We start from the raw sequence: 14,281 nt of genomic DNA, 5'->3' as shown, positions 1-14,281 counted from the left end.
AAGATACTGAAGAAACATGATTTAGGAACTCCCTATGAAGCAATGTTACTCACTGAACTGAATATTTCACTACTATTAACATTTTAGGTCTAACAGAATATCATGAAGGGGGTGTTGAAGATGAGGTCATAGAAGCTCAATGAAGTATTTGAACAACTATTTCACATACAAAAGAAATTGAGGATATATTGGACATTCGTGTTGGCAAAAGCACAAGGAAACATGGCATATGAAGAGTATCTAGTCAAATGGAAATGACAGCCTATAGAAGATTCATCATGGCTAACAAGAGAGAAGGTTATTCTCTTGGCTTTCCTCTAAACACTAAGATGGGACAGGGTCACTTCTCAAATTATCCAATGTGTCTAATGCAAGAGCATCCTGGTTGTAAGGACAATCTTGCATCACCCAAAAAATATTTGGGTTTCTATCTTTTCAATAAGGGTTTTTTCAATGCAAAGTTGTTATTTGTGAAATCTTTCTATTTTTTATATGTTGGTCATACAAGCTCAAAATATTCTAGTTTTACATGTGGAGGTTCATCTTAGATATATCAACCTACCAATGGAGTTTCATTGTCATATCATATGTATTGGTCAAGTTATTGGGGATTTTCTGTATAAATATTTGGTATAAAAACTTTGAACTCAATCTTGAAGGCTTTAAAGGCTCCAAAACGAGGTCAAATTGCAACAAACAAATGATTGCACTTTAAAGCATTATACATTAGGAGAAATCATTTCCAAAAAATGATTATATAGCCAATCAATCTATGGTTAAGAAGTTATGGTTTCCAAAAGTTGAGGTACCTGAAATTATAATTTGAAATTATTTTGAGTCGACTCTATGTAGTAAATATGAAAATAAAGTAATTTAGTGTTGGTCGACCTCAAGGATTAGGCTACAGTCTAAAACTTTCATGTGTAGTGAAAATTGCCTATATAAGAAAGGTCTGTAGGGTTATTTGAGGCAATTCTATGTGGTTATATATGGCTCTATCTTACCGAATATTGTAAGAAAAATGCTCATGTGACGTTGCATATTTTATTGCTAAAATTATTAATTTCATACTTTTGGAGATAACAAGAAGCCAATTTTGCGTTCATGCAAATTGTTGTTGTTTCTTTATTTATGTTATGTGTTTGTGGTATTACGGGGAGTACCCTTCATCATAGTGTGTTAAACCTAATAAGTTGTTGGGATGGTCTTAATTATTGGGATAAACCTAAAGTTGGTTTGTGGATAGATCATGGAGAGCAATGGAAGGCACTAACCATAGCTTCAAGTTGTTCTTTCTTTGGAGCGCAACCACTCATAAGGAGAAGCGTGTAGAAGAAGCCAAAGGAGTATAGGAGATGTTGGTTCTTCTACAAGAGATTGAAATAAAGTTGAGTCTACATGGCGAGGAAAACATGAAAAAGGAGAAGCAGGGGACAAGAATAAACTAAAGTAGAGCCAAACTGGCAAGGACCAACCTCTAAAGGTAAGGAAGTCTAGCAAGATAGTCTTTGATTGGATATCAAGGGTGGCAGTTTGTTCATTCCTATTGAGACCAAACAATACATGACAAGGGTATGGAAAATATAGTCAAGGAGAAAGGAGTGATTAGTTTTTGGTTGTCACATTATAGCTATCAATATGCATTGTATGTATCAATTCCATTTTGTAAACGATGACTTTTTTTAACTTCATCGATTGTAAGTCTATATTTGGGTTGATGCCCAATTTTGTTTATTGGGAGAGATGGTTAAGCATGTTGATGGGGTAGTGGAGGCAAGTAGGTAGTTGGCAAAATGATAGAATTTGGAGATCTTCAATGGCACATCTGTCAACTCTAAAAAGTGAATTCTACTTTGAGAATATTATTGTACTCTTTATTTGAAATTAATTTTAAAATATATATTATATCGATAAAAAAAATTATTGAACCTTTTATACAATTAAACTAATAGAATAAGTTGGTTAAAATCATATTCATGTAAATTAACAATGGTGACTTACATTTTAGTTAGTTAATGAAATTCTTATTCATGTCCAATTGAAAATGGAAGGCATGTTTCCTTAACATGTAAGAGAAATGTTATTTTCCTATTTAGTCTAAGATAATATTATTAATGTGTTACTAGAAACAAACTCTCACTAACAGAAATGTTAGTTTCCTATTTAGTCTAGGATAATATAATTAATGTGTTACTAGAAACAAACAAGAGTGAAAGTTGCAATGGTATTTAAAATTAGAATCAAAATTTGATATAAAAGACTTGGTAATATAAACAAGAAAGGTGTTAAGATCCTACACGAAAGGTAAACAAAATGGACAAGACTTTCTACGGAGGCACATAAGAAGTGAATTGTCAATAGAAGCATCAAATGCCATGTGACAAAACAAAACCAATTGTACTATCATTTGTAATTTAATGGTTAAATTAAAAAATTGTCTTATCATAAGCTTTTCAATGTCTTCATAGCGAACTCTAGAAAGAGTGGTGTCTTTTGGAGTTAGTGCTCTAAATATTTGTGGCCCCCAAAGATAACATCAATTGACAGGTTCAATTATTTTGTCACTTCTCAGATGTTTGTGCTGGGAGGGTTTGGATCTACATCACAAAAAAGAATTTCGACTTTTTGGGTGTGTTTAAAACATTTAAGGCACTTGTAAGAAACCAAACTAGCAATAACATTAAGTGTTTAAAGATGGACATTAAATACGCAAATATTTAAAATAAGCGATTAATATTCTAAAGAAAATGTCATTCAAGAAACAGAAAGGTTGAACAGAACCGTTTTGCAAAGTCCACACACTATGAACTTGCTAGTTTAGAAAAACGATTTTGGGTGGCCGCTGAAATTACAACTGTAATTTAATCAGTGGTAGTTCATCCTTAGATTTTGGGTAGCCGCTGAAATTACAACTGTAATTGACTTAAGTTTTCGTCCATGTTCGCAAGAAAAAGGAACAAAGACTGAGGTCAAGTGAAAGAGGTCAACCTTTGTTGATTATGAAAATGAAAAATAGAGCTACAGGATACAGAATCCAGTTAGGAAACAAATTAGAGAAAGTAGAGACATGATCTTCAATGAAAGAGTAAAGGCACGCTTACGAGAACACAGGATATCAGCTAGGGAATATAAGCCACGGTATTTTAAACAAAAGGCAATCGAGAATCAACTGTATAAGTATATTCATTCACAGACAAAATTCTGCCACAAGATGAATCACAAGCTCTATGACTGGATAAATCCCAGAATCTACCACATAACCTGTACTATATGTTGCCGCCAAATATATACTATAGTCACCTGTATACTATCTTTGCTGCACAATACAAGTTCATCTACAAATACTCTTCCATTAAATACAAATTCCTCAAACAATATTTTCTTGCCCATTTGTATCAAGCTTTGCCAACGAATAATAATGGAAGCAAAATCATCTCACTAGTAATTATGAGAAGAGTTCTTTGTACGAAATGACTACTCAGTTTCAAAGGTACACAAGGGAGCTCAAGCCTACATAGAAATAAAACGACTCCATTCAACATTTACTGCTTTCCAACGAAATTAAACTTACTACATTTGAAGAAGTGTGTGGGGTTAAAGACAACAAACATTGGATGGAGGGTATGAGAGATGATATGGGAATTTTGATTGCAAAGCACACATGAGACTTAGTATCTCTTTCACTTGACAGGAAAGCATTGGGAAACGAGGAGACGAGAGAAGAGATACAAGACCGGATTGGTAGTCAATGGTATAATAATAGAAGGGCATTGATTTCACTTAAGTTTCATCAATTATGAAAATGATCTCTATCAGGCAATGCTGGGTTTTGCAGTTGTTTATGATCTTGAATTGAAGCAACTTAGTGTCAAGATTACCTGTTTAGACAGTGACTTGGAGGAAGAATTGTAAATGAAACAACTAGAAAGCTTTGAGGAAAAGGGTAAAGAGGATTTGATTTTGAAACTGAGTAAAATATTGTAAACTTGAAACAAGCTTCAAAGCAATGTATTTAAAATTTGATACATTTATGATTGAAAGAAAATCCCTCAATGAGAAATAATCATTGTTTGTATTATAGTACTTAACAAATAGTGAGTTTGTGTTGCTGTTGTTGTATGCCGATGATATGATAATGATAGGAACAAGTATAGTTGTAGTTGGCACGTCAGATTTTAGCTATGTTAAAATGGATTTGTGTTTTTGCAAAATGAAAAATATCAGAGATGGCAAATAAAACAAGTCACAAGAAAAATTTATAGAAAATTTTTAATGTGAAGATTGCTAAGGTAGTGTACAGACCTCTTGCTGAGCACTTCACATTGTCTTCTGAGACGTGTCTTAAGACAAAATGGGAAATTAGTAATCCTTAATTGTTGGAAGCCTTATGTAGGCAATGATCTGCACAAGACCTCAAATTGTTCACGTAGTGGAAGTAGTTAGCAGGTATTTAAATAATTTTGGGAAAAACCGTTTTTGAGATATGTAAAGGGCATAACAACACATGTATTGAGGTTTAAAAGAGAAGATGCATAGTTACAAGGGTCTATTGACTCAGACATGGTTGGTGTTTTGGCAAAAAGGTGATCTACCACACCATATGCCGTCACACTTGCAAGGCTAACAGTCAATTGGATTTCTATATTGCAAAAGGTAGTGTCTCTTTCCACTGCAGAAGTAGAATGTATTGAAATCACAGGAGGAGGTAATGAGATGTTCTGGTTGCATCAGTTACTTTCAAAATTGAGTGGTAGACAACAAGACTTTATTTTGTATAGTGATAGGAAAAATGCAATTCATTTTCATTCATGAATTAAGAACATATAGTTTTGATATCTGTTTTTTGAGGTGTCCCTGAAAAAGGTAACTTATGGAGAAGATATATACTAGCTTGAATTGTGCAGATGCATTTGCTCAAAAGAGAAGCTGGAGTCTCATAGTACTTCTCCTGGTCTGGTAGACATGTCACAATAATTTATAGAAAAGAGAGTGACATCTTTGAGCATGGCTCTTCGTAGCATTGATCAGACTACCAGTAGTAAATTATTGGAACGTTATGTCCAATGGTCCAATTTTTAGTAAACAACCACTTTCGTTCACTCCTTTTTAATCTCTTTGTTTGGACGAATGAATTATATAAAAATTGATGAATGTAACATCTGTTTATATGAAAAGCTTTACGCATTCACTGTGCATCTCCTTTTCCCATGGATGTAACCAGTTTTTTGGTGAAGCATGTACGTTTGTTACTGTGGTATCTCTGTTAGTCCCTGTTGGTGTTATATATATATTATTTTATCTGCTCTATTTTGTTGACAAAGGGAACTGATTACATAGTAACCACGATTTAAGATTTTGCCCCTTCAATTTGTTTACCTGCTTAAGTAATGCAGAAGAATTTAAGGCATCATTCAAATGGATATAACCCTTAATATGGATATCTAACACACTGAATTTGAGGGGAAACTCAGAGATCTTAAGGCTATGAACAGTGACTGCTGGAAGATATCAGCTTTCTTGGAGGAATCTGTTTCTTCAACTAAAAGCTTCACCGTCATTTTATATCTAGCTGAAAGATTGATCATAATTTATTTGCCTACCGTTTCATGGAAGAAAACAAAGCTGCATACTACCTTTCAAAAAGAATGGTGCGCCTGAAATGCTCACCGGATGTAAAATCTTGTGAAGTATCCTTTCCTATTGGAGCTGATTTCAGTTAAAGAGATGTTCACAGAGATTAAAAATAACTTGGTCTGTCTCAATCTTCATGAAATTTATATTTAAAACCTCTTCCAGAACATGGCTTAAGAAAAGATATTCCTCAGCTACTATATGAAAAATAGCGTTATTAGATGCTAGTATCCTACCACAAATAATTGGTACAGTGAATTAGTACAATAAATTGTCCAACTACTGAATGCTCTCCCCTGACAGCTCTATCTTTCATGGATGGTTTTTTCCCTTCAAATGAATTTGTAAATAAGTTGCCCAATTACTGGATCCTCTCCCCCACTAGCTCTATCCGTCTTCTATTTTTCTTTTTTCTTTTTTTAAAAGAAAGACTGGATGTTAAAAGAGGAATTATAAGCCTTACTGAAAGTAAGCTAGAGATAATGTTGAAGAGATTTTCTGGTGAAACCCATTACTTCTAAATACAGGAGTTTACTTCACCAAAGCACGAGAGAAATGGGGAAAAGCAGAGTAGATATATGTTTACTCTAAAATACTGTTCCAGCAAACAGTAAGAGTCAGTTTAACAAAAATATAAGGTTCCTAACAACTAGATAGTGCATGTAAGGCCAAGGTTGACTGCAAAAGCCACCAGTGCACAAGGTTAAACCAAAATATTTCTGATCTCCTCTTTACAATATTTTTCTTCAAATACAAGATGCTTCCACAAAAAAAATATCTCACAGCAATAAGACCTTTGTTGCGGAATCGAAAGTTCCGATATATTGTAGTAATGTTGGTGCTAGCTACAGTAAATTGCATATAGACAAAAAAAATTGGAATCAAACACAGTTGTTATTATCCTTTAAAGAGAAGAGCAATCATGTAATATCACCTCCCAGAGAGGGACATTGAGAAAGTGGCAGCATTACTTCCTGATGCCTCTGAATCAAGACAAAGAGACTTCATAGTGATATGTGTTCTTGACAGAAATTGCATAGATATGGTGGCTCTTCAATTTTGATATGACCTTCTAGCATCAGGATAACTTCATTCATTGTTGGCCTTATTTTCTCATCCTCTTGAATACACCAAAAGGCAATTTTGATCACTTGCTCAGCCTGTTCACCATTATAATCAGCCAAGTATCTCAGTTCTGGATCAGCTACATCAACAATCTATCCTTCTTCAATCATTTTCACTGCCCATTTGGGAAAAAAATCCATACTGTCAGGATATGATAAATCAAAAATTTTCCAGCAAAACCATTCCAAAGCTGAATACATCATTCTTTTCCGTGGCAGATGCGTTCAGCAACCATTCAGGAGCTAAATATCCAGGGGTCCCCCTAATTCGAGTATATGCACGGCTCTGTGACCTGTCCATAAGCTTGGCTAGCCTGAAATCTGCAAGTTTAGCCCTAAAGTTCTCATCCAGTAAAATGTTTTGTGGCTTCACATCTAAATGAAGAATTCTATTCCTGGATTTTTCATGTAAATTCCAAGCCCCTAGCAGTGTCATGAATGATTTTGTATCTCTTCTTCCAACCAAGAAACAAAGAACTATCACGGGAATCGTGAAACAAGCACCGATCAAGAGATGAATTGCTCATGTATTCATATACCAGTAATCTATTTGTACCATCAGCACAAAAACCAAACAATCTTACCAGATTTACATGGTTGATGCTTCCTAAAGATGCAACTTCAGCATGGAATTGCAAGTTTCCACGGTCTGCATTGCCCAGCTTTTTTACTGCAACTTTTCTTCCATCATGAAGGTGCCCTTCCAAAATGCCTCCAAATCCACCTGAACCAAGCATTGTGCTAAATCCTTTAGTGGCCTCTTCCATCTCCTTGTATGAAAATCTAGGGGGCAGCCCAGGTAAATTCTCTAAGAATTCATCTTCTTCAGACCTGAGTTGCTCAGATTTCTTGGAATTCTTTTTTTTATATCTGATGAAAAAGAGACTTAAAGCAGCAACAAATACAACAATGCAAAACATGGGTACTAGAATTGCCAAAACAATTGTTTTTCTTTTAGAATCAACAGTTTTGGAGCTGTTACCAAATGAACCAGGCCCAACCTTTATAAATGCTGTAATGCTATGATCCGAAACATTCCGCAAGGATTTGACCTCTTGATAATGATAGCAGACCTTAGACTTTCCCCAAAAGAAGGCAGCCGCACAAGAACAATTTGACAGACATGATCTTTTGTATTTTGCAAGTGTGGAAATACTCTGTTGCGTGTATGCGTTTGCAAAATAATCAATTCCTTCAAACTCTACTAATTGGTTTGAACTTTGAAGCACCGCAGATGAAATTTTTTCTAGGAATGCACCCAAGTTTGGATTGGGACTTTTCAAATATGTTTTCATTCTCACATTTGCAAATACCTCCTGGACTACAAATGCCAAGTGATCCACATATGTTGGGAAGCTTGCACACATCTTGAAAGAATATGGAAAATATGTCTGATTCTGGGAATTGTTGTGATGGAGATTGAATGTATGTTCTAAGATTTCCATCCACATCCAGTCTCATGAACCGGAAAATTCCATCTTCAAGTTGAGCGCCTGTAATTATATCCCTTGTTGTTGAGTCAAGACCTTTGATCTCCTGCATGCATTATGCTGTCAAATTGCCCTCCTGGATCAGAGTTATACTCTCCCCATTTGACCCATATCCCAGTCTGGTTTTGTTGCAAGCAGAATGCAATGCGAATTTCAATGAGCTCCCAGACTGAAAGCCTAATGGATTGAATGTCCATGCTTCATAGAGGGAAGGTGATGGAAAACTTCCATACCATACTACATCCCCTGGTTCCATTTTGAGCATATATGGTCCTTCTGATAAGTCAGTTTTGGATTTGCTAGAGAACAGAGCTTGTCCTGGCCCTAAATATCCTCCTTCAACTATGGTGTCGGTTGGATGATCAAAACTAGCCCATATGGTCACATTTCTACTGTTTTTCAGAACCAGATTACCTGAAGTCTGAAATCAAAGAAAGTTTGAAGGATGGAATTACTTTTACAAGTTCAGAGTATTTCACAAATTTCTCCATTCTAAAACACATGGCAGAAAAAATAAAGGGATATTACAGCTAGACTAATATTTGAGGGAAAACAAAATATACCATTAATATTTGCAAACTTCCAGGGCCCTAACAATTCTGTGCAAATCTTAAAAGTTTGGCTAATATATTTAGAAGAATTGTGTTGCAAGAGACAAGAATTATATTGGGAGCTTATATGCATGCAGCGGGGAAGTGGGTGGAAATACGCGGGTGTGCCCTGGCTTTGGTCTGCTATATCATAGTCCTTCGCATTCAATAGGAGGGAACTAGCCCTTGGTCCGCAAACCCTGTTTACAGGACATAGCAGTCTGAAAAGTAGGAAAATATGTTGTATTTCCATCAGCTGTCCTGCTGGAAGCATATAAATTATTATCACAAATTATAATTCTACGGTCTAACTAGTCTGTAATTCTAAGAATTGCCCATTTTTATTCAAAATGAGTATCAGCATTCAGTATTATGCAAATTTAAATTGCATTGACTCTATTTACAATAGAACAATGGCAGGCAGATATTGTGGGCCTAAGATTATGGGGTTAGCATCTTGAAAAAATTAGAGTTCGCAAGTTCAAGTTTATTAATGGATTGTCATGGGGTCGAAATCCAGAAGTAAATAATGTAAGCAATATATAAGATAATGGAAACAAACTCCCTGACCTAAGGGTCCATACTGTAATTAGTGGCTCACATGACTGCAATCTAAAAGATGTCTCAACCTATATTGGAAATGATAAACCTCGAAACAATGTTAATGAGTAACAACATTTTGCTCTTGAAAACTAGTTGAGGAGATAAAAAGGCAATTGCCCCAGAAAGATAATAGCCCATGAAAACTCCCTACCTGAAGTTCCAGATGATCTACTTGACCGATATTGGCGGTCCCAGAACCATCTGTGTCTTGTAAAACTAAGTCAGCTTGAGGTCCGAGCTTTAAACACGGTTTTCTTGTTATGGGTATGTTCCTATTGGCCGTCCAGATCATTATTTAGTTGTACCGAATGTAAGCTATAACCATATACTGAGATTTGTCAATGGGTTTGAAGAACTTCAAAGCAAACATACCATTGGTGCTCTGCAGAATGTTTTCTACTATGTTGCCGTTGTTCACACAATTCCCTGAATCGAGAGAAAGTGTGGAGTTTTCAGAAGATCCCAAGGATAGAAAGCCAATGATCAGCCAGACTTGTGAAAGGCATCTGGGACGTAACCATCTAAGAGCTTCATAAGACACTCCGGTTGCATTCGGATTCCATTCGGTTAACGCAGAAAAGTTTGGCAAAATATGTATGCTTATTCAAAGATGGAACCCACGAGGAAAATAATTAAGCTCGAATAATTTCAACCAATAAAACACTTAAGAACTGATTCAGTTAAACTGCTCTACATACAAAATTCTTCAAGCCTTATAATGTGAAACCATACAACCTAGCCGGAAGAAAAGCTGAAGCTACCGACAGCGACTTGCACTGGAACAATTTTATATTTATTTGTGGATCCAAATCTGAAATTCAGTATCCTGTCCTGTTTTGTTCTTTATTTACCCCAAGAAATCTTCGTTACAAACTTTATATTAATTTGTGGGTCCATATCTGAAATTTAGTCTCCTATCCTGTTTTGTTGTCCGTTTAGCCAAAGAAATCCTCATTACAAACTTTCCTTTATTCATTTCTTCTAAATCAAACTCGAGGGAATACTTCCCTCTAAAGTGATGTGGGATACGCGGGGCCTTTAAAATAGGAATGACATATCACGGACGGAAGCTTCACGATATTCTATTCTCGACCCTAGGGAAAAGGACACAATCATTTTCCTTTATTCTTTCAATTGATTAATTTTTTTTGTTGATAAATAGTCATTTTCTTATATTAAAATAAATACAATAAAGTTACATATTCACAAATAAAGGAGTTGGGAAAACAGGATCACTCCGCGAGTTCATACGGCCTAAGGCTGAAGATCAACTATTTATCAAAAAAACTTTCAGAAAACAGAAAATACCCCAGGGTGCCAGTGCAGTGCCAGACGAGGAAGGAGGATCCTTATCATCAGATCCCCACCTAGGGGTGGGGTGAGCATATGGCTTAGGCTAAAGCCGGAGATCAACTATTCATCAAAAAAAACTTTTAGAAAACAAAAAAAATCTCAGGCTACCAGCGCAGTGCCAGCCGAGGGAGGAGAATCCTTATCATCAGATCCCCACCCAAGGGTGGGGTGAGCAGATGGCTCAGGGGGAGCCCATCCATCACCAACAACAACAGTATCTTCTTCTTTTTCTCCCTCAGGCCTGGGAGGAGAAATGGCTAAATTCAGCCGAGGGAACACCCACTTGGGGTATGAATGAGCAAAGGGCCAATCGATAGCAAAAGCAGCAGGAGGAGCCATTAGGGACCACCCCAAACCAAACCTTTGCAGAGGTGAGGCAGAGCGATGCTGACTAGCAGAGCCTCCACGAGAGCGGCATCGACCAAAAGCACTACCACTGGGAGAGCAACAGAGTTGAGAGCGAGGTGTGTGTGAGTGGTGAGCAGAGCTGCTACGTCTTCGACGACGACCACGAAGAGGGGTACAGTCGCCAGAGGTAGAACACGAGCAACCATATAGGGGGCATTTCCCCAATGTGCCAGCAGCTCTTACAGGTGAGCCACCTCTAGAGCCACTTTATCTGTTTGTACTTGAATAAGCAACATGACATTGTTATAAATACATGCTTTAGCGTACATAGAAACATTAATGTCAAGTGTGTTATTAGCAAAGATGACAACATTGCGATCTTTTCAAATGGTAAATAAGATCTCCGATCTAAAAGCATGCCAAAGCTGGGAGTACTTGAAAGGAATCTGAGTGTTATCTCCCAGAACAACCATATGCCAAGAGAAAGGTTTTAGGTGGAAGGGGCAAAAGAGATTGTGGATCTATCTCCAGTAACACTGAGCCCGACGACAAAACCAAAAAATGTGCAAAAAAGTCTATGGTTGACCACAAAAAGGGCAACGGGAGTTAAGAACTCCCAAGTGCCATAGTCGGGGGCCCAAAGACAAGCCTTGGAAAAGAATACACCAAGCGAAATGCGCAATTTTAGGCTCAATATGGAAAACCTATGACTCCAAGTATAGTGAGAAGATTGCAAATGTCATCTTTGGTTGAGAACTTCAACCGTGGGCAGGTAAGGAACTAGCCATTGGTAACCTAGCCTAGGCTTGTAGCTGGTTACTAAAGTGGCTGGATACCACTTCTAGTCTTTCCACCAAGGGCGAGCAGACTGAATGCCAAGTTTATGTAACATATGGGGTGACACCACAGAAACTAGCAGATCAAAAGTTTGGCGATCTGGACGAGTGAGTCGAAATTGCATTTTCATGTCCTCCCATGACTGTAAGCTCATAGTAACTCTGGAGAAAAGATCTCTAGGGGTTCTTATGTCGCATTTGAAAACACACAAAGTACTAGCCCCGTGTACTTTGGCCATGGGAACACCTTGGATAGCAAATACTGGTGACCTCTAGAGATTATGTTGGTTCATGGAAAGCTCATCTCTAAACCCATCACCAGCCCAGCAAAGCTAAGGCTTAACGGCTTCCCAAGCTCTCCAAATACTTTTGGCAACAAAAGTGCCCTGAATCTGAATAGGTTCAGTGGTCACAAGAAGGGTATGAAAACCAATCCCTTTTTAGGATGGCCGGTGAACCGAAAAGCCTAAAGAAATGCAATGTTGCAACAAAATTTTCCAAGCTTCATTGCTAGTGAGAGCTCAAATAACCCATTTGGCACAAAGAGCAATACCTTGCTTCTAGGTAGAGAGCAAAACAAGGCCACCAGACTCTTTGGGAAGACAATAAAAATCCCAGGCAACTATATGAAAGCCTTGGTGAGAAGCATTTGAAGCCTAGAGAAAGTCATGTAGCAGTCACTCAAGTTTGAGATAAGAGGCCTTTGAAGGAGCCCAATAGGAAGAATAGTACACATGGGTTGTGGCCAACACCTTGGAACAAATTTGGAATTTTCCTAAAATGGAGAGAGGCTTGGTGATCCAATATTCCAATTTCTTCTTTATTTGCGCAAGGACAACATTCCAGAGCTCGATGGCCGAAGGTTGACGGCAAAAGGGATGCCTAGAAAACAAAAAAATTCACCATGCTGGACCCATTTCCATTGATATTGCCCAAGCCAAGCAGGTTGGGGAAGGGAAGACTACCGATAGTAGAGGGTTTTGTGCCATTGAATAGCAGACCCAAAAGCAAGACAAAAGGTGTCAAGACATTGCAAAGTAGAAGCAATGGTATCCTCATCCTCAATGAGAGTGAGGAAGGAGTCATCTGCGAAATGGCCATTCACAAGTTGATCAGGGGAGTTTGGAAGGGAAATATGATGGACCCTCCCTTGTGTAATGGCATTAGCAAGCAAGTATCCAAAGCCTTCAGCAGCCAACACATATAGAGAGGGCGCCAAAGGACAACCTTGTCGAATTGAACGATAAAGCCCAAAGGCTTGAGACTGACAACCATTAATAGAAATGCAAGCAAAGGCATCCCCAAAAAGCATCTGGATTGACTATAGAAAAGTAGGGCCATACCCAAGTGACTGAAGCATTGCAAGAACGAAAGGCTACTCTATCCAGTCATAGGCTTTGGCAAAATCAATCTTAAAAAAGATAGCCTATTTCTTAGAGTGTCGAGCCCATTCCATCCCTTCCCATACAACAATTATATTGTCCAAAATATACCAGGATTTGATAAAACCAATTTGCTCAGGGCGAATAATCTGAGGAAGAAGATGATGAGAGAGAGCACCTTGGCAATGATCTTGTAAGAGAGATTCAACAAGGTGATGGGTCTCCAATTACATATATCTTTAGGGTCACCCGCCTTAGGTATGAATTTGATATTTCCCTTATTAATATTATTTCCTAAAGAGCAGGAATTGTAGGCTTCAAGGTAAACCTTATGTAGGTCTGGCCCAATCTCTTCCCAAAAGGCCTTTAAAAATTCACAAGGGAAACCATCACAACCAGGGGCCTTATCATCCGCCATGGAGAAAACAACCACCTTGAGGTCCGCTAAAGTGAGCTTCTGCTCATAGAACGAATATTATTCTGGAGCGAGCCTTTTAGGAGTGACATCTAAACAAGCCTGCAAGGTTTGATTTCGAGCTTTCGAAGGGCCCTGCGCCATGAAAACATTTTCATAATGGCGAACAAAAGCTTGAAGAATGTCAGGAAGCTCACAGAAGGATTGTTGACTCTCTTGAATGCGTTTAATCCCAACCGTAGAGTGGTGAGCCCTCGACACATTAAAAAATTCCTTGGAAGCTTGATCTCCAACCTCCAACCAATGTAGGCAAGCTTTGAGCTAAGCTCCTCAGGCAGTATAGTTTTTTGCAACTTGCTTTTGGTGGCAGAGGTTGGCAAGCCGAACCTAGAGATCTATGTCAAACGGATTCATGGCAAGAGCTTCAATGGTTGTACAAAGATTTTTGGTAGTGGCCTCATACAATCTCTTGTAGTAAGTGGCCAACTGTCTCCCATAAATGCGAAGAA

General features: G+C 37.7%; 1 pseudogene across 1 annotated transcript; it reads right to left on the bottom strand.

Annotated features, from left to right (window-relative positions):
* Positions 1-6,334: 6,334 nt before the first annotated feature.
* LOC149564846 (G-type lectin S-receptor-like serine/threonine-protein kinase SD2-5) lies at positions 6,335-11,345 on the bottom strand (annotated as a pseudogene). The gene is made up of 4 exons (XR_016361372.1): positions 11,153-11,345; positions 10,638-10,698; positions 9,590-10,037; positions 6,335-8,666 (listed from the first exon to the last, which is right to left on the bottom strand). The product of XR_016361372.1 is annotated as a G-type lectin S-receptor-like serine/threonine-protein kinase SD2-5 (transcript).
* Positions 11,346-14,281: the final 2,936 nt, after the last annotated feature.

The sequence above is a fragment of the Cupressus sempervirens genome, chromosome 3 (genome assembly GCF_028749045.1).
Source record: "Cupressus sempervirens isolate cs-2001-9-10 chromosome 3, ASM2874904v1, whole genome shotgun sequence".
Taxonomy (NCBI): domain Eukaryota; kingdom Viridiplantae; phylum Streptophyta; class Pinopsida; order Cupressales; family Cupressaceae; genus Cupressus; species Cupressus sempervirens.
This window is presented reverse-complemented; position numbering and strand designations above follow the sequence as displayed.